At 41.4% G+C, this 26,459-nt stretch overlaps 1 protein-coding gene across 5 annotated transcripts in view; it reads left to right on the top strand.

Moving 5' to 3' along the window:
• The window catches only part of ZNF366 (zinc finger protein 366), a 69,387-nt gene that overhangs the window by 15,626 nt on the left and 27,302 nt on the right, over positions 1 to 26,459 (top strand). Inside the window, exon 2 of one of the 5 annotated variants that reach the window (XM_035014613.1) lies at positions 7,371 to 10,672. The exons of 2 other annotated variants lie outside the window; for them this stretch is intronic. The gene's annotated coding sequence lies outside the window, so the exon portion shown is untranslated. Of the gene's footprint in view, positions 1 to 6,836; positions 10,673 to 26,459 lie in introns of those variants that run through there. 2 more of the 5 variants (XM_035014612.1, XM_035014614.1) reach the window with 2 other exon arrangements.

Here is a 26,459-nt window from a genome sequence, read left to right as displayed (position 1 = left end):
CTGAGTTTCAGTGCTGGCTGACATAGATTTCTTTTCTTTCTTTCTTTCTTTATTTTTTTAGAGGGGGTGGGGAGAGGCAGAGGGAGAGAGAGAATCTTAGGCAGGCTCCAGGCCCAGCATGGAGTCCAAAGCAGGGCTCAATCTCACAACCCTGAGATCACAACCTGAGCCGAAATCAAGAGTTGGACGCTTAACTGACTGAGCCACCCAGGCGTCCCTGACATAGTGTTTTTTAACGTAAGTCTCAGGCAGATGGGCCACTGAAGAGACTACCAGCTTCTCATACTGGTTGCTTTTTTTTTTTAAGACCAGCCAGTAATAATCCTAGCAGCTACCACTCCGTTGCTGTCCATGTGGGTGAGGATCTGGGCTGATGCCATGGACGCTAAAGTGAATAAAATCCAGTTGGAGCCTTTCAGAAGTTGCCAGCAAATTAACGGTTGCACTAAATGGAGATGAATGCTTCCCTGCCACCTCCATCCATTGGCCCTGTTTCTGCCCACTGGGACCTCACAAAATAATCCAGTCTTTCAAGTATCAGCTCTTTGAAGTATGTAAACCTAGGTTATCAAGCCCCAGGCCTCCAACACACCTTCTTCATAACCCCATAAGTCCCTTCAGCCACCTCAATAAGGTGTGGCTCTAGGACTCCCCAGCAGTAGGTTGTACATCTCTGCAAACTCTAGCTTGTCTCCATCACTCGTGTTTGACCCAGAATGTCCCCTTTCCCCATCCCAGTGGTCTGGTCAATGACCAATAACTGGGCTCCTGGAGGCCCATTTTTAGGGCCAAAGCAACTGCTGGGATTCTCTCTCAGAAGGTCCATGAAGGAGCCTGGAGTAAAAATCAAGGAACTTGAAATGAGAATTATTTATTTGCCTAATTATTTTTCTAGCTCCCAGCCCTCATCTTGTCTTAGGTCTTCTTCCTTCCTCTTTACAGCTATGAGAATATCTTCTTACCAGCATTGTTAGGAAGCCCAAATACTAGTAAAGGGTAGCTACTATTTATTTAGTGCCTTTTTTAGTATCAAGTGGTTTATATTTCTTATTTTGTGAAATTTCCTAATAACCCTGTGAGGTGGGTTAATTATTTTTTTTAATCGCCATTTTCCAACTGAGGAAACTGGGACTCAGCGATTAAGTACCTTGTCACAGATGATAAGCAGAAGACCTAGAATTCAAGCCCTGGGCTTCCTGACTTCCAAGTTTATGCTCCTTGTCATATATAGCTCAGCCTCTCTGTGATAGAATACACCTGAACATTCTTAGTACTTTACCTGGTCATATTGGGTGCTCAGTAAGTGTGTTTCCCTTTCTTCTATCATCTTTTGTCTTCCTTGGGGAAATATGTAGATAGCAAGTGCCATCTCAGGGAGAGGAAGGGCGTCTCAGGGTGGACTTCCCTCTCACTCCTTCTACCCTCACTGGGGTCCCTTATGTACCTTTGAGTGCTTGGTTCTGTCACCTTCAGCAACTACCATTACTCAAGTTCAGTAGTTCTCAGCTGGAGGCAGTCAGGTCCCCACACTGAGACATTTGAAAACAGGGAGGATACCTTTTGGTTATCAGAATGAGTAGGGGGCACCTTTGGCATCTAGTGGTTGGGATGGGCCGGGATGGTAAAGTTCTGCAATGAACCCATGCAAAATAGCAATGATGTCTATTCCCTTTGAGAAAGTCAGGGCCATGACTGTCTTCTTGCTACCATCCCTCCATGCTTGGCACAGTACCTGTCCCTCTGTAGATGCTTAATACAAATCTTTGTTCTCCTTGCCACCCTTCCCATTTTCTGTATCTCTCTTCTCCCACTGGAGGTTCTGAAAGAGAGTTGTCCAGCTTGCCTCTAATTCTAATTTCTGGAGGCCTTATATAGCTCTGTCTCATCTATATTCCAATCCTCTTTCCTTCCCCTCTTTTCAAAATGTTCAACAATTTGGAGGCCCACAGCCCTTATGAATGCCTTCTAACTTGATCAGGGATGATTTACTCTTTTAGTAAAGCTCAAAGACATGGCTTTCTAGAGTAATCTTACGTAGAAACTTTTTTCTTTTAAAGTGGATTTAAATACCCTAAAAAGGTATTAGGTCGATGGCCTCAGTGAATGGATTGTGACGTGATTAACTCTAAGTGATCTGGTTTTGGCCCAGGCGGCAGCAGTGGCCCTGGCTGGCTTTCCCTCTCAGACCCATGAAGCTACAGTCTGGATCGGGTGGAGGAAGGGAGAGGCCCCTTAAGAAACCAAGGAGGAAAACGCTAAAAGCTTGAGGTCTGACCAGTTTCATCATTCTCGCTGACATGTCAGGAAAGCTGGTACTGTGTAAATCAAGGACTCTACTTCACTCCAGGACAGATAACCTAGTAAAGAGGAGTCAAAACTGGAATCCCAGGAGATGTCTGTGCCCTGATTCCAGCTCCAGAATCGTAGCATGAAGCGGCAGGGTGGCGGATATCTGTGGTTGGATATTTTCAGAGTTCATTGCTTTTATTTTCTCACTGATTTCTTTGATAAGACCCCTAGCTCCTTTCTCTTTTATAAATTTCAGATAGGAGGTTCTCTTCCCATCCTGGGAATTCCCCACTCTAATCCACTCAGGCTCTCTCACTTTTGAGAGCATATTAGGGAATTAAGAAGTCTTAAAGTTCATTTTCATTCTTTCTTAATTAAAAATCACTCTCTACAGAGTAGCACAGCTTAGGACTGATCAGGAAGGGCTGAGAAGGATCACAAGGCAGAGAAATTTGGTGAAGGTCAAAAGAGCTAGCATTTACTTAGCACCAGCTATGTGCCAAGCAGACTACCTATCATGTATCACATTCTAATCTTTCTCCAGATCCATGAAGGAGTATATTAGTCAGGGTATACTAGCCTATGCTTTAATAACAAACAACCTTCAAATTGCCATTGCTTAAAAAAAAAGAAAAAGGAAAAAAGAAAGAAAACAAGGATTTATATCTTATTTCCATTACATGGTTCAACTGTAGCTTTGTTCCAGGTCATCTTAACTTTAGACCTGAGGCTGACAGAATAGCTATTACTGGAAATGTTTCAGGTTGCTATGGCAGGGGGATAGAAAATTATGCAAAATCATGAACTACTTCTCAAAGATTCCACAAGGAAATGACACGTGTCACATATGCTCACATTTTGTTGGCCAAAGCAAGTCTCAAGGCCATGCCTACATATAAAGGGAAGAGAGAAATGCAATCCAACTATATGTGCAGAAGGAGAGCTAGAAACATTTGGTCGGTAAAGTGTTATTATAGCTGAGAAAATGGATGCTTAGGAAAGTCAGTAGGTGGTAGAGTTGGAACTCCAAGCTGAGTTTTGTGACTTGGTCTCCTGGGCTCTCTACTCTCCTACAGCAGGTGCGTTCTATAAGCACATTGTCACATACGTGGTGCTGTACCTTCTCTCCAAATAAAGTGTCCCTGGGGCTTAAGAAGGAAGTGTGCACATGCACCTGGGTATGAACAGGTTAGAGTCAAATCAAAGTTAATGTGACTCAGCCTTTACTTTATTGTACCAATTTCTACTCTCTGTAAAGGTCTTTACCACACTTGGCATGAAATCATTATGTAATAGAAGTTTCATCTTTGAACACATGCCAGATTTTTGTTTTTAATCATAGTTTCAAGTAAAACAGGTTTCTTTGCTTATTGCTTTTATTTGCTATATAATGAGAAAAGGGCCACTCTGCCCTTAGTATGGCAAGGCTGCTGCCTGGTGGATGTTCAAAGTCCAGGGGAAAGGATGTCCCAGTTTCCCTCTATTACTTTCAAGACAATCTCTAGAAAAAAAAAACATCTTGCTCAAAGAAACAAAATAACAAGACTGATTCTACCAGCCCTTAGAAAATCAATCCCAATATTTCATCTCCTGGAGCCCAGACGAAAGGCTATGCTATGTTAGTTCTTCTCAGACTTTTCTAATCCAAGTACCCCTAATGGGAGAGAAAAAAAATCCCAAGTGGTCTACCACAGGTGCAATTTCAGACTTTAACCAGTCCTGGGTGCGTGCGTATAGGTTTGCATTCTGCTCCATAATATATCCACATTTGTTTGCATGTAAAATGTTTTAAATCACTCACCACTACATAAAATCAATAGGCCAGAAAAATATACTTATTCTTGATTTTCACCACTCCCTAGGAACCTGACCTCAAGCCTTCCCCATCCATGAATAACAATATGCTTATCACCTGAAAATGGACCCCAGAGGGGCAGGGATAAGGATTACTTTTAGGCTGGGGATATGGGAGGTTTCCCTTGGCAGCTAGAGTACCCCTAGAAACCAGGAGAGGATAAAGGTGAGAAAAGGAGGAAGAGGACGGGGGAGCCTGGGTGGCTCAGTTGTTAAGCGTCTGCCTTCGGCTCAGGTCATGATCCCGGGGTCCTGGGAAAGAGCCCGCATTTGTGATGCTTCACAGGGAGCCTGCCTCTCCCTCTCCCTCCCCTCTGCTCTCCCCCCTGCTCCTACACTCTCTCTCTCAAATAAATAAATAAATAAAGTATTTTTTAAAAAAGGAGGAAGAGGGGCGCCTGGGTGGCTCAGTTGGTTAAGCGACTGCCTTCGGCTCAGGTCATGATCCTGGAGTCCCGGGATCGAGTCCCACATCAGGCTCCCTGCTCAGCAGGGAGTCTCCTCCCTCTGACCCTCCTCCCTCTCATGTTCTCTTGTCTCTCATTCTCTCTCTCACAAATAAATAAAATCTTAAAAAAATAAATAAAAAAGGAGGAAGAGGAGGGATGGGGAGAAGGGAGAAGAGGACCATGAAATGGTAGCTGGAGGCAAAGAGAAGCCAGGACAGTAAGGCAGCAAGTTACAAACATGGCTTTAAAAAGCACACGGAAAGAACTGAAAACTAATTTATTAAGTCATTTGCTAAAGAATAACATTTTTATTGGTTATATTTCCTTATCCATTAAAAAAGCAAAGTGCTTTACCTGAAGCACAGCTAGCTAGAATCTAAGCAAATTATTTAACCTTGCTGGTTTCTGAGCCATAGAGCAGAAACTCAAGTGCTGCTCAGCCTAATGAGTATATAGTTTGCAAAACTCTTTGAAGACAGAGAGTGCAACTGAAGTATTATGTATTATTAAATAAAATGGCTATTTAGGAAGGGAACTCTCCATTAGCATTATATGTGCCTTAACTAGTGGTCAACACCTGGTAGAGCTAGAAGTCAAAAATTTTTTGACATAAGGGACCCAGGCACTGATCACTTAAAATAGAAAATAAGAGAACAAAGAAACAAGCCCGGGCAGTGACAAATGGCAGGCAGCATTAAGGCATTGGCTTGTTTCAGAGAGAGATTCCTGAGCTAAAGAAGGCCTCATTTACTGGAATGGAAAAATGTAGGGCCAGGAAATTGCTCAGAGGTCTTCTGTCTCTTCCTGTGCACATGGAGGTGCACTGTGCTACTGTTTTGGATCAGAATCTCAGTTTTGGAAATAGCCTGAGTTGTGTCCTTGGAAAGTGAGGGGGTTATGTGGTGTATTTATGTGCGATGAAGGAGGGGGAGGAGGAGAGGATGTTGGGAGGAGACATTTAGATGCTCTCTGGAACCAAACCATTTCCTTGGGCCTCATAGACAGTTACCAGAATGACACTGGGAAACTGGACAGATGATCCAGGCTTAGGGAACCTCTAAGATTCCTGAACCAGCTCCAAGGTAGAGCCAAGTCAGCCTGCTGACAACAAAGGCCACTTCTGAACGTTCAGACTAAATGGCTGATTTCAAGCCTGCCTATTTCTCAGCATGGGCTGAGTCTTGGTTTTTCATTCAACAAATGTCTATTAACCAATTCCAGCAGATACTGTTTTAGGCACTGGGGATATATCAGGAAACAAAAGACAAACATCTCTGTGCTTATGGAGCCTGCATTCTAGTGGACGGAAACAGACACTAAATAAAATAAATACGTTACATATTAAAAGGTATGGAGCATTACAAAGCAGGAAAAGAGAGTGAATAGGGAGTACGAGTGCTGAGGGGGGCAGGGTTAGGGTGGCCTCAATGAAAAGGTTGTACTGCACAAAAACTTGAAGGAAGCAAAAGAGAGAACCATGTAGATATCTGAGGAAGAGCTCTCCAGGTAGAAAGAGAAGCAAGTGCCAAGATCTGCAAGTGGGAGACTGCTTTCTGTGTGTGGGAAACAACCAAAGGCCAGTGGGGTTGGGGTGGAGTAAGCAATGGAGGGTGTGGTAGGGTATGCTCTCGGGGCGGGGGGCGGTAAGTGTATCATGGATAGCCTTGGATGCCACTGGGTGGACTTTGGCTTTTCTTTTTTCTTTTGTTTTTTTTTAAGATTTATTTATTTATTTGAGAGAGAGAGAGAGAGAGAGAGCACCCAGAGGGAGAGAGAGAGGGAGAGGGAGAAGCAGGCTCCCCGCTGAGCAGGGAGCCTAATGCAGGGTTCCATCCCAGGACCCTGGGATCATGACCTGAGCTGCAGGCAGATGCTTAACCGACTGAGCCACCCATGCATCCCTACTTTGGCTTTTATTCTAAAATAAAAGATGGCGGGAAAATTTTAGGCAGGGGAGTGACAAGATCTGACTTACATTTTAATAGAATCAATTTGACTATTGTGTTGAGAGTAAGCTAAAGGGATCCAAAGTTTGGAAATGAGGAGAAGATCTAGGACGCTATTAGGAAGTGATTTTCCACTGATTTTAGAGTAAAAGCCAAAGTTTCTGGGGGCGCCTGGGTGGCTCAGTAGGTTAAGAGTCTGACTCATGATTTCTGCTCAGGTCATGATCTCAGGGTCATGAGATCCAGCCCCACGTCGGGTTCTGGGCTTAATGGGGAGTCTGCTTGGGATTCTTTCTCTCTCCTTCTGCCCCTTCCCCGGCCCTCTCTCTCTAAAAATAAATAAATAAATCTTTACCAAAAAAATAAGCCAAAGTCCCTAGAAGAAGCCTGTTGTGGTATGGGCCAGGGTAGGGGCAGTGCAGGTGGTGAGAAATAGCTGGAATCTGCATGGACAATGAAAACAGAACCCAGAGAATTTGGTAATCCATATACTTGGGCACTTAGGAGGTCTGTCCAGGACTATGTCAGTGAGCTGTGAAGGAATGGTTATGAAGGATGTATCCTCTTCCCTTCTAGTAAAGGAAGAAGAGGCAGGATTCTTGTTGGTTCAACCACCTTGCCTTTTGTCCTTTTTCCTTCATGTAAATTGAGGGCCTATTTTGTGCCAAGCACTGTGCTGGGATATAGCAGTGAATGTAAATAGGATCACTGCCCTTACAGAGCAAACAGTTTACAAAGGGAGTCAGATGTTAAGTGCATAATCACACACATAAATGTAAAATGACTACTCTGATATACGCTGTGTCAAAATTGGTTTATCTGCCCTGGTCAGGAGGTGCTGAGGAAAGAACACTCGAGCTGCGATCTGAATGAGACACATGCCAACCATGGACAAAGATGGCAGAGGGAGGAGAAGAGTGTCCTAGGCAATGGGAATGGCATGTACAGAGGTTCTGGAGGGAGGGGGAGCACAGCATGGATGAGGAACTGAGAGAACGCCAATGTGAGTAAAATGCAGAGAGTTTGGGGAACATGAGCAAAATGCAGCTGGAGAAATGGACAGGGTCAGACTGTTGGGCTTGTGGGCCATGTTCAGATTTTGAACCTCATCCTGGAATCAATGGGAAACAGCTGGAGGCCTTAAAGCAGGGGAATGATGGTCCTATGTGCTTGCTGAGTGGAGTAAGAGTGATGCGGAAGGCCAAGTACGAGACAAAGGCAGAAGCTCAGGTGAGTTGGTGCTTGGTGCTCCTGTGGACCCTGGAGAGAGCTGGGAGGTCATGATGAGAAGAAAGATCAAGATCCGAGAGCTATTTAGAAAGTAGACCTGGGTTTGGATGGCCCAGTGGTGTGTTCCCAGTTCTTTGTTTCAAATACTTGTACCAGTGGATGTAAGACTCTTCTATTTGTAGAACTCACCTACTTGTATTCGACCAAGCCACAGGGTAAGTTGGAAAATCTATTTTTCTATAAATATTTCAAAAAGATAAGATTTACTGTAGGATGCTTTAGTGTCTGGGCTTACCAGAAAGAGAGGGTGAGAGAGATGACTGTCCCTAGCCCTCTCCTGGCTTGGTTGTATAATGAATTAATGTAGTCCCTGCATCGACAACACAATCTCTAAACCAACGTTGTCCCCTAAAAACATAATATAATGCAAGTCACAAATGTAATTTTATATTTGCAAGTAGCTATATTTAAAAAAGAATAAAAAACCCAGATGAAATTAATTTGAATAACCTATTTTATTTAACCCAATAAATCAAAATATTGAGACATGTAACCAACAGAATAATTATTAGTAAGGTACTTTACTTTTTTTTTAACTAAATTTTTTAAATCCAGTGTGCTTCTACACGTACAGCATGTCTGCATTTGAATTAGCCATATTTCATGTGCTCAAAAGCCACATCATGCACGGCTAGTGAGTACTGAACTAGATCACATAGCTCTAAGACATTAAAGCAGCCACGCAGATCCTAAACCCACGTACAAAACACTGAAAACATAGGTCCTTCTATAGTAATTTAAAAAGGCAGTACTTTAAATAGAACTTCTTCAATTTCAAAAGCAATTAATTTGTGATTAACTATATGAATTCAAGGAAGTTGGTTTTCTTTTCCATGCCTCAGTGCCCACAAAAGAACCACAGTGGGGCTGGATAGTATGTATCAATGTTTTCAATCTTAACAATCACTGGCTCCCCAAGAAGGAAGTCCAAATAGTTTTTCCTCCTCTTTAATTATCATTTCCCAAAGAAATCTTTCCTTCCAAACTTCTAAATTCTATGATAGCTGAAGGTGGGAAATTAGCTAGTTCAATAGTAAGCAGACAAAATTCCAATAATGGTTTTCATTCTGAGGCAAAAAAGTTGGATTTTCTTAGGAAATTTGAATACTAACTGGATATTTAATGACTAAGGAAACTAATGATGTTTTAGATATTACATATAGCACCGTGGCTGTGTTTTAAGAAAAAATCCTATGTTTAAGGGATACATCCTAAAATATATTTATAGATGAAATAATATGATGTCGTGGATCTACTTAAAAATCATCCTACTTAGGAGGTAGGGGAGAAGGTGGGGTTTAGATGAAATAAGATTTGTTGTCATTGAAACTTGGTGTGAGATTCACATGGGGATTCACTGTATTATTCTCTCTACTTTTATAGTTTGAATATTTATGTAATAAACTTTTTCTTTTCCTGAAGGTAGATTTCCAGACTTTCTTAGGTCCTACTAGAGGTAGGATTTTCAAACATTCCCCTTAAATACTGTGTATGCTTCATGGTACAGATGCAAAAGCCTACCTAAGCATCAAGTACAAACAATTCTTATTTAATACCTCAGTGGAATAAAGCCATATGTTTAAGGGCCCCAAATTCCCACTGTAGTTTAAATCTCTGGTGTTTTTGGTGTAACAAGACTTTACCCTTTCATCCTACCCTTTGGTACAGATTTAGGACCAATATTTATAAGCAAAGCCTGTGTCTTCTGTGTCAAGGAGAGCCGCAGACTCTGCCTGAGCCACACAAGGTATCAGGGAGCATAGTGATAAATCATATAGACAAAGTATATTGCAAACCCATAATGGTGCAGATGCGTGGCCCACGGGCATTAAGACTGTTACCTCTTCTTTGCATCATGGAGGCTACATGTGACAGGGATAGGTAGAAACAGAGGAGGGAACTCAGAGGGGATGGAGCCTCAAAGGCCAGAAGACACAACACCTAAGACCCACAAAGGGGGATGTATGAATGTAGGTCACTTGTCACCTTAGGTTGCCTGGGCATTTTGTAAAGTTCTGGTGTTACACTCTCTCTAAATTCCATGAGAGATTTCTGGCTGCCTCCTGTCTACTCAGCCCTCTCGAACACTGTGATGGGAAATGAGGAGGCTGGAGCCCAAGACATCGTGAGGAGCTGGATAATCAACAGAGAACATAGGACTACCTTGCAGATATGCTGCCTTCAGGCACCCTTGCCTGCCAACACCGGGTCTTCCTGCCTCCAAGCCTTTGGGTGCTTGACCTCTCACCAAGAATTACAGAGCAGGTGCTCATTTTCACGCCCAAAGGAATTCACTGCTAGTGTCTACGTAAAAGGATATACAAAGAAAGAGAACAGGACTTAGTCTGAGAATGTTTTCCTTTTGCATTTTCATCAGCCAAAGGAGTATTGAGTTTAGGGTACCAACATATGGCACAAATGTTAATTTTAAGGAAAATTTGGCGCACATAATACGCTAAGCCATGCTACTCTCTACACATGTGGTACTTGGCTTCAGTGGTGGCAATACAGTGCCAGATTTTCTTAAATGTCAAGCATTTTAAGAAATGGTTTCTTTGAATTAAAATTACACACCCCCAAAATGGAAATACTACTGAGATGTTTCTAAATAAAATGAGGCAACAGCTGACCAGAGGCCACGGTGGACCGCTGGAGAGCCAAACATCAGCAGAATGGTGTTTTAACTTCTAAGCAATATATTATAATCCTGCAGCGCATTAACCAGATGATAATCTGCAAAGAGTGTCCAAGTCTTTGGGGTAGAAGAAGACTTGGCAGTTTTCACTGAAGATTCGTCCTGTCCGTTGACAGAATTCACCTGTGCTACCTAAGTCACATGAGCAGGTGAGACTTATCCATGGAAATGATTCCCCTTGTGTCAGCATACTCTGGCATTCAGCAATCTTCATGGTCAGAACAGTCTGGTGGTGAAATACGTCGAGCCTGGAGCCTTAGACTTGTTCTTACTAAGTTTCCCTTGACCACTTTGGTTTATCAAGTTCACTCCAAGTTCAGACCTGATTACCTCAACTCCACTGGCTCATTTTCATCCATATGCTTCTTTTCTAAGTCATCATACACATCACAGATAAAATGCTTGTTTCCAAATTGCTCTGTCTCTGCTTAGGAATCTGTGTCTAGATTTCCAGTTATTCACAAATCCCTTAATATAGGGAAAGACTGAGTGGTATACTTCCAATGGACTGATAAAAAAGTACAGGAGGGGAGGAAGTTGGAAGGCTTACAGGAGCCAGTATAGAGTCAAGGTCATCCAGTAGGAAGTAATATATGAACTGAGATTATAGCCACTTGGGCTCTAGAACTTTAAGACTCATATTCTCCCTTTGCCTCTGTCACATGGAAACATTCATACAATCTGAACAAGATGATGCCTGAAATCCTCTCCCATGCTTGAAACATTCTACAATGAATTCTCTTCATCTCATGGGGTTTTGTGGGAACTAAATGTAATAATGAGTATAAAAGTTTTTTTTTTTTTACAACTTGAGAATTATCTCCATGTAAGTTACCACAATATCACAAAGTAATTCTCTCAATAAACCTGGAATTATTTTTCATTTCTATTACAAAAATGTTGGGTCAAGTTTAGGAGTTTACTTAATTTCAGGTGGAAAATGAAAGGATCCACAGCAGGTAAAAAGATGCATTGAAGGAAATGAGTAGTTTGTGCATAAATTTGAGTGACCTTTCTGGAAATCAATTTAGCAATATGTTCTAAGACCTGAAAATTCATATCCTTTGACTCAATAATTCTTTTTCTAGAGACTCTAATCTAAGGAAATTATAGTCAACCAAGATTTATGTATAAAGTTGTCTACTGCAGTGTTATCTGCATATTGTATAGAGATGTACAGTAAATAGTGTTGGAAAAGAAAACATTCATTCATGTAAAAGACTTGAAAGAAACAAACCAAAATATTAACAGTTACTCTTGGTGGTGGTATTATTATTTTCATTTTCTTCTTTAAGCATTTCAGTATTAAATTTTATGATGGTAATGAATTCATATTACTTAAAGGTCATTAAAAATAAATTGTGTAGAGTTGCTCACCTTCATCTAATTGTGTTGTTAACTCATTTTGTCTTTTAGTTCATCTTGATCAATAGCCAGCTTATCTGAACTGTGTCCATGACTTATCTTGTTCTTCTGCTAACAACAACATTCTCTGGGCTTTATATTATGCCTGTTGTTTGCCAGCAGCCTAGATAGCACCCAGAGAGCGGATTCACCTGTCAGTTTTAGAGTGTCCACATGTGGTGCTCATTCTTTCCTTGAATATCCCATATAGTCTTTCTTCTTATGAAGTTCACAAGAAGTGAATTGGCCTAGGACTCATTTCTTTTAGAATAAGATCTACCAAGCGACACTCTTAAAGTGTGGCTTGCTTGATTCTCCCTAAAAAGTGCCCAGGCAGAGGGGCACCTCTGTGGCTCAGTTGGTTGAGCATGTGGCTCTTGATTTCAGCTCAGGTCATGATCTCATGGACCCCCATGTCGGGCTCTGTGCTGGACATGGACCTTTTCTCTCTCTCTCTCTCCCTCCCTCTCTTAAAAAAAAAAAAAAAAAGTTCTCAGGCAGAGGCATTATCCCCTCATGTTGAATTTCCTATCAATCCCCTACACGATAGCCTACACAATAGCCTTTTATTCTGAAAAACCAAAGGTTTCAGAAATTATAGACAATTCTCTAAACTCTAGATCAAATTTGCTCATACTGTGTTTTTAAATGGAATTCACATGAGTTACCTCTTACCAGACAGTAAGTAGAAAGGTGTTTTGTTATTTACTCAATACATTATTCACTCAATCAAACAGTTCCATGTTAAGTTAGCTCCAGCATTTCTTCAATCAGCACAAATGAAGATGAAAACTTGAAGGGGTTATTTCCCAAATACTGCATTAAATGATGCTATCTATCAAATGTACCCTTTTTATTAGAAAGCCAGAGAAGGTTAATAATCTAACAGTATCAGCCTGTTGCTAGTAATGGAGAGTGGGGGAGAAGGGGAGAGGGGGAGAAAGACAGAGACAGACTGATCAACTAAAACCAAGTTATTCCCGAACACTCAAAGTCAAAAAGCTCCCCAAAACAGACAATAACCTATGGCGAAGCCCGTCAAAGAATTCTTTCTTTGGCTAACCCTTCCAAGGAAATAGTCTTTAGCCAGAATCTTCCAGATTCAGTCTTGTAGCATTCAGATTCTCAGAGTAAGCCTGTCAGTATCTTAACTAGCTTTTCCTCACCACCTCATCAATTTGTCACACAATTCTCACTCAATTTAGATCCAGCTATTTCTTCACACTTTTACATTGATTTGGAAAATATCCTTCACACTTTGGTTGTAGTCTCTCCTCATGAAATGCTATTTGCATTAGGACGATTTAGTTTCATGAATGGATTTTCTTCCTGTGTGATTGTAGCCTTAGATGAGCCTAGGGCCTTGTATACTTCATTCCAGATATCGTAGCAAAACAAGAGTTTGTGAGGCTGCTTCTATCTTCCTCCCTAAATATATACGTATTTCTTTCTCCCTTTGTCCAAATTCTCAGATTTGAAATCTTGGTTGTATTTGTATATGGTGTTTTCATAAATTTTAAATCTGAAACTCAGTCCAATCCTTGTTTCTGGTACCATTCTCTTCCATCATCTAAACTGTCTCAGGCAGGTGTGGGCTTATACAGAGATTACACACACCCATGGGCACACACACAACTTAGGAATGGCAGATATGATCCTGTATGTTTTGTCAAAACAATTCCATTACTGGCGAGTCCATGAGAATTGGATGTCTGGTGTTACTTGAAACTAGCCAAAAAAAAAAAAAAAAACAATTTTTTTTTTTTAGATCTGTCTTTAGAACTGTTCATTTGCATTCCCTTTTGATGGCTTTTGCCCAATTTTCCACTTTAAGTAGTCACATTTGTGATCTGTGGAAGCTCTTAGATATCAAATGATACTGTTTCTCTGTCATATGTTGTAATTATTTTTCCAGTCTGCCATTTCATTTTTAATTTTTTAAATAAGATTTTACTTATTTATTTGAGTGAGAATATGAGTGGCGGGGTGAGGAGAGGGAGAAGCAGGCTCCCTGCTGAGCAAGCAGCCTGATGTGGGGCTTGATCCCAGGATTCTGGGATCATGACATGAATCGAAGGCAGACTGAGTCACCCAGATGCCCCAACTTTATGTGATTTTTGACATACAGGACTTTTTTTCCTTATATAATCAAATTATTCAAACTTTTCTAGTTTTTTTTTTTTTTTTTTAGGCAAGGGCTTTAAAAGGTTACAGGTTTAAGGCAAAGACGCATCAAAGCCCTCTTCCCAATGAATTGGAACTTCAGGCTTTGAATGAAGCTGGTACAATCTTTCCCTACCATGTTGTTGAAACAACTGGGCAGAAGATCAGTCTAGAAGATATGGCTGGATTTACCCACATCCTGAGGAGGAAAAAGCCACTGTGAAACTAGAGGATAGAAGTAGGGTGAATGCAGTGTGAGGAGGAACAGCAAGGACACTAACGTGTGTGCTTAAGAGTCACTTATGTGACCAGAAAGTAGATGACTATTCTGTAACCTTTTCCTAGTTCCTGAGCTTTGGGTTGATTTCAGGGGATTTTGGGGGGCCAATTCCTTCCCAGACTTGGGCAATCTGAATGATTCAGTGGCCAGGGTCCCCTGGGTGCAGGGGAATACTTTCAGTGGCCAGCAATGCGGTGAGGGGGTGAAGGGGCCTGCCTCACCACAGCTATGACCAGTTCCCTGACAGATGGCATTGCTGCACATCCATAGTGTGTTTCACGCTTTGCAAGTATCCTTTAGATGCTCTACCTTGTTTGGTTATGACAGTGACTATGAGAAGCAAGGAGGGTACACCAAGGTTTCCTATTCTCTTTTCTACAGACCAGAAGTAAATAGACTATCAAATGTAACTGACTTTCCAAACTTAAGTGAGTTTGTGATTGAGTTATGAAGCAAGGTGAGAGGTGTGCGGTGCACTACAAAGGGGCAGCGTGGCCTAACAGGTGTACAGGCAAGGAAAGTGGGTACATCTGGGATGAAATGCCAACTCAGCCAGTTATTTGCTCTTTGGCCTCAAGAAAGTGACTTCCCTCTGAGCTTCTATTTCTCATCTATAAAATGGAATAATGGCCTTGCAGGATTGATGTGAGGATTAAGTTATATAATGCTCCATCTCCTTCAGGTCTTTCATCGGGTTGGTGCTGTATGCTTTTGAGTGCCACTGTGAAGCTTGCATGGAAGGAGTAGTATATAAAGACCCTCTCAGGAAGGGCAGAGCATGAAGAGCCCCTGCACAGTGCCTGGCACAGAGTGGGTGTTGCAAGAACCTAACTTCTCTTCTACCATGCCAGCTTCCAAACTCCTGAGAGCTAAGATGCACTTGGAGGCTTTCCTCTGAAGAGTCCTTGTGTGGTTTATAACCCTGCTCATCTAAAAGCTCTTTTCTATCATAACATTTAGAGTGCTGCTGGCATTGAGGATTATGATTCGTCCAAAACCTCAATTATTTGACCAGTAGGCCATTGTATAAGTAGGCTTGATTAGCGTTTGCAATAGCCCATATGTAAATGTAAAAGATCTTGAAAGAGGGTTATTAAAACAAGAGTCCAGACACAGGCCTCAAGAGAGAGCTCAGTGTCATGGCTAAGAGCAGGAGTTGGCAAACTATGGCCCCCAGGCCAAATCCAGCCCACCACCTGTTTTTGTATATAAAGTTTTATTGGAACACAGCCACTCCCATTTGTTGACACCGCTACTATGGCTGCTTTAGGTACAACGACAGGGTTGAATAGTTGCAACAGAGACTGCAGGTCTCACAAAGCCAACAATATTTGCTCTTTGACCCTTTAAGTAAAAGTTTACCAATACCTGGCTAAGAGCTGCTACTTTCAGGCTGTGTGACCTTAGACAAATAATTTATACTTATTGTGTCTCAAATTCCTTTTCTGTAAAGTAGGGATAGTAATAGTAGTGATTGAATGAGATAATCCAAAGCCTTGCATATGCTGAGTCCTTGGTTAATGACAGCTATTATTTTACTCATACTCTCATTGATTTATAGCAAATTCCATTGTGTAAAACTCACCCTGACCCAGGGACAAAAAAATCTGTTTGTTCAACCCCAATTTCAAAGCCCCCGGGCCCACTGCAGATATCAACAGCACCTAAAATAGTCACCTTTTCCTGCCACAATGGCTTTCTTAAGAGCAGCCATTTCAATGCCATTAGCTCAGCTTCTGGGATATTAAACACATACTCTACCTTTCCTCCACACTTAATATAGACATTTGGATTAGTGTCATTGAATATTTTCCAATAGTCTGTGTATCCTATCTGGGAGAGGGGGAATTGGATGAGGCATTTGATGGAATTAAATGTCAATAGTATCAGCTGTTTCTTTCTAAAAATACGAGCAAGATATTCTAAAAGGTGTGAACCATCAACCAATGTACAAGTGAAGATTTTGCATTTAGTCACTTATTGTTTGAAAATGAAAAGATTTTTTTTTTCAAGGACAATCAAGCTTGACAAACAGCATTAAAAGCCACTAAGGAAGCTGAAAAAACAGCAGCTCCACACTGCTTCCTAAATATAATGGGAAATGCTTTCTCAATGTAAAGAAGAAGTCTTATCCTACAGTCCAATCAGCATATGGAGGTGATTTCCAAGAGAGAAGTGAGAAAAAAAAAAAATCCCACAGCTCAACCTTTCACAAGTATCAGTCATGCAGGGAGAAAACTTTCTTGTACTCTCTTCCGCATTGTCAAGCTTTGCAGGTTAGAAGAGCCGAGAAGAGCCAACCCTATGAGGTACCAAATCTGCAGCCTAGCTTCTTAGCAGGTGGCTTGGCAGGGCCTTGGGAGGAGATAAAGGGGTGGGGAAGCTTCTCTAGTCTGAGACTCATATGCACTCAAATGATGCACTGGTGGTACCCCACCACCACCAGGTACAGCATGACCTGCCCAGGATGTTTCCATTTGTGGATTACCTGAACCCTAAAATGGCCATTGCATGAGTTGTGCCTCATCAACTCAGCCTTGTCATAGAGAAGAATCTTATCACCCCTATACCTCATCCCTAGTAGCCTGATTGTGTGGAAGAAAGGGAAGGATGACTGCATGTCACAGGGCTTCTTCCATCAAAATCCTTCCTCTACCACCCTAGGCCCAATCACCTTTCCCTTATTGTAGAGGTTCTGCCATTGGTAGACAACAGAGTTTTATCACATGCCTCCCTGAAGTAGTTCTTAATCTTGGATGGCTGTGAGAATCACCTACAGAGCTCTTAAAATACACCAATGCTTGGTCCCCACACCCAGAGATCCTGATATAATTTAGATCTGGGGAGGGGGTCTAGGCATGGCATTGTGTTTAGTCATGGTGGTGGGTGGATACTGTACATTTAAAGGTTCCCAAGTGATTCCCATGTGCTAACCTGCTATGCACAGGGTACTCCTCTTGGTGGGTACAACTGTGAATAGAACAGGCAAGGACCTGGTCTCATGGAGCTTGTGGTCTAGTGGAGTAAGACAGAGAACAAATAAATGAACGGCAAAGATTTTTTCTGACTGCCACTGGAAAATAAAGCGTGGGGCCGTGAAAGAGCTGGAGGATGTGAGATTATGTAACTTTAGAATAGTCAGGGCATCATTACTGTAGAGTCCTACTCTGCTTCTTTGCTTATGGTAAGTTCTGTTAGTACTCAGGGCTAGTGGCAGGGCTGTGATTAGATGCCTGCTTCTTGTTCAGGACAATTAGTGTCACTGTGTCCCCTGAGCCCAGTTTCCATAGACTGATGAACCATAGGAGACCCTCACTGGACAGCCCAGATCAATCACTGTAACCAGAAGCGGACTCACAGGACATGCCTTATCCTCAGTATGCCAGCATGCCCCCTCCCTATTTCCCTTTCACCCACTATTAATTGAGTGCCCCACTCTAAAGCAATATCCTATCATCAGCATCATTACTGAACATAATTTGCTGACTTGTAATAATGATAATACTAAAAACAGATTGAACTACACTTACTATGTGCAGGCACTCTACAAGATACATTATCTCATTCAATTCACTACTAAGGTAGGGAGTATCAGCTCTGTTTCATAAATGTGGAAAACAAGACCCTGAATGGTTAAGAGACTTATAATGTGGCTTACATTTTAGACCTTTTAGGTCCCCTCCAATTCAGACAGTCTGTGATCCTACAATCTCTAGGTCATTTCCTTAACTAGGTGGCAAGCTCCCTGAGGAAAGGCACTGTGTCATATACATCTTTGCAGGAGAATCCCTTCTCTCCTTACCCCCATGTTCCTTGCCTGAGGTGAGCAATAAATGTATCAGTGCTCAGTTTGTGGAGGCAGCCTGGCAATCACTCCTGAGCCCTTGAGGCCCCAAGGAATCCTTTGAGTCCTTCAAGCCTCAGTGTTGTTGCTCATAAGCTTGGACTCTGTCCTTTCCCATCAAAACTGCCAGGAGGAGTTTTTACCAAGCAACACTGAGACTCCTCGGAGTGCCCCAAAGCAACTCACAGACACTTATAAATGGGTCCTATGGGCATTTGCCCCAAGGTCTGGCCCCAAAGAAATGATATTTCATGTTCCCCATCAGTTTTGTTTTGCTAATTAAATTTTTTTTAAAAAAGAGATTAATATACCAAATAACAAAGTCATTGCAATTTCTTAGACTAGGGATTGTTACTCCATAAGACACACTTCTGCTGATGTTTTAAGGTATTAGGAGGACATATCTTGGAAGAGACTTCCTCATTTTTTTCCAGCTGTTCTGAGGTATAATTGGCAAATAAAATTGTAAGATATTTAAACAACGTGATGACTTTCTAGACATACATTGTGAAAAGATCCCCTCCAGCTAGTTAATTAACACATCCATCACCCCACATATTTACCACCTTTTTTTTTTTTGGTGAGAACATTTAAGTTCTACTCTTTTAGCAAATTTCAAATATATAGTACAGTGTTATCAACTATAGTCACCATGTTTTACATGAGATCCTCAGATTTTTCATCGTATAACTGAAATTGTATACCCTTTTATCAGCCTCCGTTTCCCCCACACCCAAACCTCTGGCAACTACTTCTCTACACTGTTTCTATGAGTTCAACTTTTTTTTTTTTTTTTTTTTTTAGATTCCATACATAAGTGATGCCATGCAGTATTTATCCTTCCGTGTCTGGTTTATTTCAATTATCAGAATGCCCTCAAAGTCTATTCTTATTGTCACAGATGCCAGAATTCCTTCTTTTTTTAAGGCTGAATAATATTCCATTACATACATTTTCTTGATTTATTCATCCATTGACAGACACTTGGGTTGTTTCCACCTCTTGACTATTGTGAATAATACTGCAGTAAACATGGGAATGCAGGTATCTCTTCAATAATAGTTGCATTTCCTTTGGATATATACCCAGAAGTGATATTGCTGATCATATGTAGTTCTATTTTTAATTTCTTGAGGAACCTCCATACTCTGTTCCATAATGCCTACATTTCTTAATGTAATAGATACAGAGAATATAACAAATTAGATAAGAGATAGCTTTACATGGCTTGTCGGTGTATGCACATATATGTGTGTATGTTTGAGACAAAGGGGAAGAAAGCAAGGATATTAATGTGGTGATATCTCCTTGAAGAAAAATATAGAAAATTGAGAAATTAGGGGTGACTGGGTGGCACAGTCAGTTAAAAGACCGACTCCTGATTTCTTGAACGTCCAACTCTTGGTTTCAGCTTGGGTTGTCATCTCAGGGTCGCAGGACTGAGCCCCACATGGAGCCCAGCATGGAGCCCCACATGGGGCTCAACATAGAGTCTTCTTGGGACTCTCTCTCCCTCTCCCTCTGCCCCTCCCCACCCCCATGCTCTCTCTCTAAAATAAATAAAATCTTTAAGAAAAAAAAAAAAGAAAATTACAGTAACCTTCATTTCTGAAGTTGGAACCCCCTCCTTGTGCTGATGTCCTTTTCATTTTTCACAATTGAAGTGTCTAAGGAAGAACACAGAACTGTCCACCATATAAGTCCAGTGATTATTTCCATTTCATAGGAGAGTAACTAAACCCCCAGAGGTTTAATCAAAGGTGGTATTTTCCCCTCTTCTCCCTCCTTTCTTTCGTTGCCTTCAGCAGAACACGAGGAATGCCACTCTCTGTGGAGAGTATTGGGCTGGTTTGGCCCACTGTGGCAGCCTAGCCCCAGCTCAGCACAGGAACCTGACAGCACATCTGTGGCCTTGCACCCAAGCTGAGTCTTTTAACTGGCCTTTGTAGTGCTTCTGAGACAGGGAGAAATGGGCTCCAAAGAGTCCTAATCTCACATTCTCTTGATGCTGAAAACCCAGATTAAGGGCCTAGGGGTTGATCTCCAATGTTAGCAAATGCTCTATCAACAATGTGTGACTTCAACATAATTCTCATAGGAACTAATAATCCACAATGATGATGTTTGCTACTGCAAATATCTCCAACTGGCAAATGATACTGAATCTGAACTGGCAATCTATAGTAACATTAACTTACTAGATGGAAATACAACCTAAATTCACATGTCCTCTGAAAGCCACAAACAAATGTGCTTTAAAAAGCAGGTACAGCAGTGCACAGTAAAAGAATCTTAACCAGGCAACAGCTCTGTATTGAGTAACTTCATGGCAATTAGTACCATGCAAGGCACAATGGGAAACAGAAGGGTATGAATCCCAGGCTGAAAGAAGCTTATGGGAAAACAAAACCTAAACATGAAAGAACCAGAGTGCAGTAAAGACCAAAAAAAAAAAAAAAAAAAAAAAAATCTCTGTATTTAACCCAGGGCTCAGTGGGGTGATACAATAGGATTTGAAAGAAGGGAGGGGCACCTGGGTGGCTCAGATGGTTAAGTGTCTGACTCTTATTTTTGGCTCAGGTCATGATCTCAGGGTCCTGAGATAGAGTCCTGAGTGGGGCTCAGTGCTCAGTGGGGAGTCTGCTTGAGATTCTCTCTCTCCTTCTCCCTTTGCCCCTCCCCCCCTCCACTACAGGCACTCTCTCTCTCTTAAATAAATACATCTTAAAAAAAAGAGAGAGAAAGAAAGAGGAGAAAGATAACTGGGCATAAGGGTAGGGTGGAAAAGTTTCCAGGAGGAAGCCTGGAACAATGGGATGGATCAATGGAAAGAATATTCCTGGATGGCTGACCAGTCTAAACAAAAGCCAGGAGGTAGAAATCAGTTTGTTCCACATAGAGAGAATAGTGAAAGCCTGGTCTCATTGGGATTGAGAGGATTTTAGTGTGAAGGGGAACTGAGTTGGATCTGTTTTATTAAAGGACCTAAAAGTCAGGGAGAGGAGTTCACATTTGCTTTGAAAGTCGGGTAGTGAAGTTTACATTGCCCTGTGTATTAGGTAGGGATTCTGTTTAGTTGTAAGCCATAGAACTCTGAATACATTTTCTTAACAAAGTAAAGGATTTGTTTTGTCAAATAACATGAAGACCAGCACCAAGAGGGTAACCGAAGTTTCATACTGACAACTGCCCTCTTCCCCTCTACTATACTTTGTGGGAAGCATTGTCATTAACCTTGTTTCATGGTTGCAATATGACTGCTCCACCTCCAACCTCATATCCCACATTCCAGGCAGAAAGAATTAAAAAAGGAAAAGATAAAGCAGGTGGTTTCTGTGTTGGGAATGCAAGAGCTTTCTCAAAAATCCCTAGCCCTAGCTGCTTACATCTCACTGGCCAGAACTGTGGTACTAGACAACCCTTAACTGAAGGGATGTCTGAAAAGGTTAGAACTTTGGCTGGGCACATTGCCACCATAAGCAAAATCAGGGTTCTGTTTCTAATGGCAGAAGGAAGAATGGATATGGGAGCAGCAATTAGCAAGCTCTACACTCTATGCATAGCAATATCTATACACTATTGTTGTCAGTTCCTCAAGAGAGAGCTGTCTTAGAAAAAGTGACGACTTTTTAGAAGATGAATTTGATGCTGGTATTCAGGAAGGAGGAAAAAGTTCTGGAAGAGTGGGTGGAAACTGTTGAAAGTAATGTAGGAGTGAGTGGGCACCCAGACTACAGTCCTAGCTCTGGGAATGGAAACAAAGAGAGAAGCTAATAGCCATTTCTAAGAAACAGTGAACAAGATTTTCTAGCACCCACCCAACAATGCATGGTCAATGTGGAAGGTATTGGCAAGTTGACTTCTTGGTTCCCTCCCTCCCTCCTTCCACTCCTTCCTTATTTTTTACATAAAGTTAGTATTGAGGGTTTATGGGAGAGAACATATTAAAGGGAGAAACTGACAAAGAAAAATGCCAGAACGAGACATGTTGAGGCAATTACAAATCTTGGAGTATTATTACATGTTAACGTAATAAACACTTGAGATATGGAAAAGAGACGAGTTAGATTTGAAGTTATGGATTCTAATATGAATGTGCTCCTGCTTGGGAATGTGAGCATTGCACTCTCTAAACACAACACTTAGCAGATCATTAGAACAGATTAGAATATAAAATACATTTGTGACTAATAAGCAAGATGAATCACATCTGAAAATAAATTATGTTCCTTTTGATGACTAATCTTAAACAACAACAAAAAAGCATTGTCTATTTGTTAGAAGGGAAGTAGAAAGAAAAGGGTATAAGGAAAGAACTCCACAGACTTTTCTGGTACTTTTATCTACTAGTTAGCACTAATGACCAGAATAAGCTCATTTTACGACTAGAAAACTATTGCAATTTGAAAATGTCTCACTTAAAACTGTTAGTAAGTACCAGTCACTGTACAAGGCCGTGAAGACTCGGAGAAGTTTAGGAATTAGTCTGGACCTCAAGGGAATCACAGTGATGTGGGGAAGCAAGTTGTTGCAGCGTTCCGGGAGGAATCAGCGTGATGGGTGTGGGCACAGATTGTGGGAGCCCAGATGAAGGAGGGACTAATTCTGTCTGAGGGCTGGAGCATGCTTGTCCTTTGACATTTTATGATTGTGCAGTGGCATAAATAGGATTGGACTTTTACCCTGGAAGAAGTTTTAAGCAACTTAATTACCTGGGGGAGGACCTGATAATCCAAGGGCCTCATCCTTAGCGTCCCAAAGTTCCTTCTCACCATGGGGGAAGGAGCCAAGGAAAAACTCAGGGATGGGTAGGGTGGAGAAATTGGATTAGTCGTATTTGCAGTGTGTGATTCTGTAATTACTGTGAATCTTCACATCAGACTCATTTAATCTGAACTTCCAAGGTTGAATGTATTTTTGTCTTTAGATATACCTGGTTTTCTTAATGCAGTTCATCAAAGGTCAGCCCACTTTTCAAATCACCAGAGTCTTCCTCTGTTCTCTAGGATACATGGCTAGTGTAGACTGGGTCACTGGTTGGGGAAAAAGGTAGTTTTCCTCACTTCTCTCACATCCATGGATATTCCTTCATCTGTTTCTTGTTATTCTAATGGAAGTTTTAATGATAAAAAAAGGAAATTAAGAAATATCTTGAAAGAAAATATTTTATGTCAAAGAAATGTCATTCTGCTTCTTGATCTCTCATATCCAGCAAATCAACCTGCCAGTTCAAGAATCCTCTATTGTAGCTCCTAGAATACTTTTCCCCACATCTGTTTGTCACAGTTTCTTCTCCCAGAAGGCGAGTTCCTTGAAGTTAGCACTTGGTTAATTAGACATTGTCCTCTGGCTCCCACACAGTGCAGGCACAGAGAAAGCACTTGAAGGCGTTTCCTGAATGAATGCCTTTGAGGAGGTTTCTTCAAGGCTGAGTCTTTGTGGTTGCTTATACTTACTTCCCTGGGTCGTAAAGCTGCATGCCCAAAGTCTAAACCAGGATTAACTTTGCCAGGGGCATCAAAAGACCTTGGGCAGAAAACTTGAGGAGTCCAAAGGAATGCTTCCAGAGAATTCTTCAGCACTCAAAAGGAAGGGGATCCCAAGTCTAATTCTGTCTGAACGTTTGCTGTTTGAAAGCCAATATGAATTTTACTTTTTCAGTGCAAATATTTGAGCAGCTAAGTCAGTCACAGTGTGCTAAAGTATAAGTTGAAAGGGTATACAATTAAAAGTTTCCTCTCCACCCAGGGAACTCCACACCCAAAGGGTACCTTCCCACATCTATAGATTAAGATGGCAATGGTCCATCCTGAATGGGTAACTCAACTGCTGGACTCCCAAGCCTTCCTCCACCAGCCATACAGTCTGCCTCCTCAGAGGCAACCAGTCTTATCAGATTCTTGTATTTCCTTCCAGAAACAGGCTAGGGGTACAAGAACATGAGGAAATAAATACATATAAGTATATGTATTTTCCAAGAATGCTTTTAGTGAGTAGAATCAGTAGAAAAATCAACATGAAACAGAAGATCTTAAACTTAAAAAGTGTGAGGGGAAAACTGGTATCCAGGATGAAAAGTCATCACTCATCAGAAGACAAAAATAGAGCAGGAATTTTCTCTACATAAAAATAAAAACAAAGGGTAAGGTCACAGATCCCTTTGCCCATTAGGGTGGGCAATTCCACAAAACCAATGGACATTTGCCCAGCAGATCATGGGGGAACTTGCAGTTATGGAGTGACTGAGAGAAATTGTGGTGGCCTGCCTTCCTGGGATATTGTTTGCTAGAACGTGGGCATGTTCTACTCTAGGGTGACACACCCCCTCAGAGGCTCGGTGGCATTTGATCACTGGGCATTTCCAGAGCCCTCCCACATTCACTCATATTATTTCAGTGTAACAGGACTGAATTCCACCTTTCAGGTCAAAGGAATACAGCACACACTGGCTAAGGATCCTGCACCCACATGAAGCAAAGGGGGCCATGCTTTCTGAAAAGCAAAATCCTAAGCATTGCTACACCTTAGCTAAACCACCTTCCTCACCAGAGTTGTTCTTGGCAGTTTACTGATGTGAGGTTGGTCTGGGATGGACTGGGACAGGGCATGTCAACCAGTTATTCCTTCTTTCAGGTAGGAACAGGGATCAGGGAGCAAGAGCAAGCTAAAACATGGGACTTGTTAAATCAATTTCCACACAATTATTGGATCCCAACAATAGGTAACGCACCAGACAAGTTTCTGACTTTCTAACCAGATTGTTAGAAATATAAGATACCTACCCACAGAGAAAGGTGACTAGCAACACAGGAACTTGTCAATGAGTCAAACAGACAAATGTGATAAACACCAGAGAAGTGAGGAATTTTCTTCCAGCTCTGATAGAAAGGAAAGTTTCACCTGTATGTCTCCATAAAGCCTCCAGTAGGCAAGAGTCTCTCTACCTCCTGCCCTGTACAATCTTGGGACAGTCTGGCTCACATACCCAGTGAAAGGTATCAAAGAAAGAAGGCAGCTGACTGCTCAGGTAGACTTCACGGGATAGCAGCGCCTGGTGGGGCTGCCATTATTTAGTCTGTGGGTTTGGACATTCTAGTGTTCCATTTCATAAAAGCACTCAGTTAATCACTCTTAGAGGAAATGATTCATTCACAAGAGTTATCTGTGGACCTGCATGTCAATACCAATCTATTGATTTAAAAGGGGGAAAAATATCTTTCCTAATGACAAGAATGATCCTGTCCACCGATGGTAGACATATATTTCAAAAATATTGGAGAAGTAACAGAAGATTATTTACTGAATATGCAATCATGGCCAAAAATTAGACCTTGAAGTGTAATTTAAAGCACTATCCCTGCCCCCATAACATTCATGCTGAATAGAAAACATATAAAACTAAAAACAAAAAAAGCTGGTATATCTGCCATATTTAAAGTCTCCCCTTCGGAAGAGCAATAATTAGGATCATCAAATGCTTATAACTGAGTTCCCTTCTTCATATACCATATGCATATTATTGTATTCATTCCAAAGAGAGGGTGGAGTCTGCTTGCCTTGACTGATATTTCTCAAATATCCCCAGTTACTCTTTTTATAATAATGTGGAGAGTACGATTTTGGGGTATGTTTCTTTTTATTTTTAAACTTATTTTTAATTTACATACTGTAAAATTCATTTGAGTTTTGGGAGTTTTGACAAATAGAGTTGTGTAACCACCACCACAATTAAGATACAAAACAGTTCTTCACACCCCTCTCCCAAAAATACACCCTTGAGTTATACTTTTAAGATAGGTTCCTTCCACAGACGGCTATCCTTGTTTATTATGTGTTAATTCTTACCATTCTTGCTTGCCAGAGGGTCATATTTTCTGGCATTAGCTACCCATTCTAAGGCTTACCTAACAGAATATGCTGTCATTCCCAGAGATAGACAAAATAAAGCTTTATCATATGCATGTGTATATTTGCTTAGCTAGGAGGAGGTATATCAGGCGTACTTCATCTATGAACAGAAAGCCAAAAAACAAAAAAACAAAACCCTAACATATATTCTAAGGACATTTCCCCCAAAAGAAAGTAGGAAAAAATTTTAATTCCAGTTACAGCTCCATCCACAAGAGATATATTAGCTCTGAGGGTTGGGAAAGCAAACTGCTCAGTCACATCTCCAATTCATTTCCTTCCTTTAAATGGGTCACGAGGGGAGAGATAACCCCAACACCCTAGCAGCTGTTCCGGG

The sequence above is a fragment of the Mirounga leonina genome, unplaced genomic scaffold, assembly GCF_011800145.1.
Source record: "Mirounga leonina isolate KUSES-001 unplaced genomic scaffold, KU_Mleo_1.0 Mir_168, whole genome shotgun sequence".
In the NCBI taxonomy this organism is placed as follows: Eukaryota; Metazoa; Chordata; class Mammalia; order Carnivora; family Phocidae; genus Mirounga; species Mirounga leonina.
The sequence above is the reverse complement of the archived record's forward strand: the minus strand, read 5'-3'. Positions and strand labels throughout refer to the sequence as shown.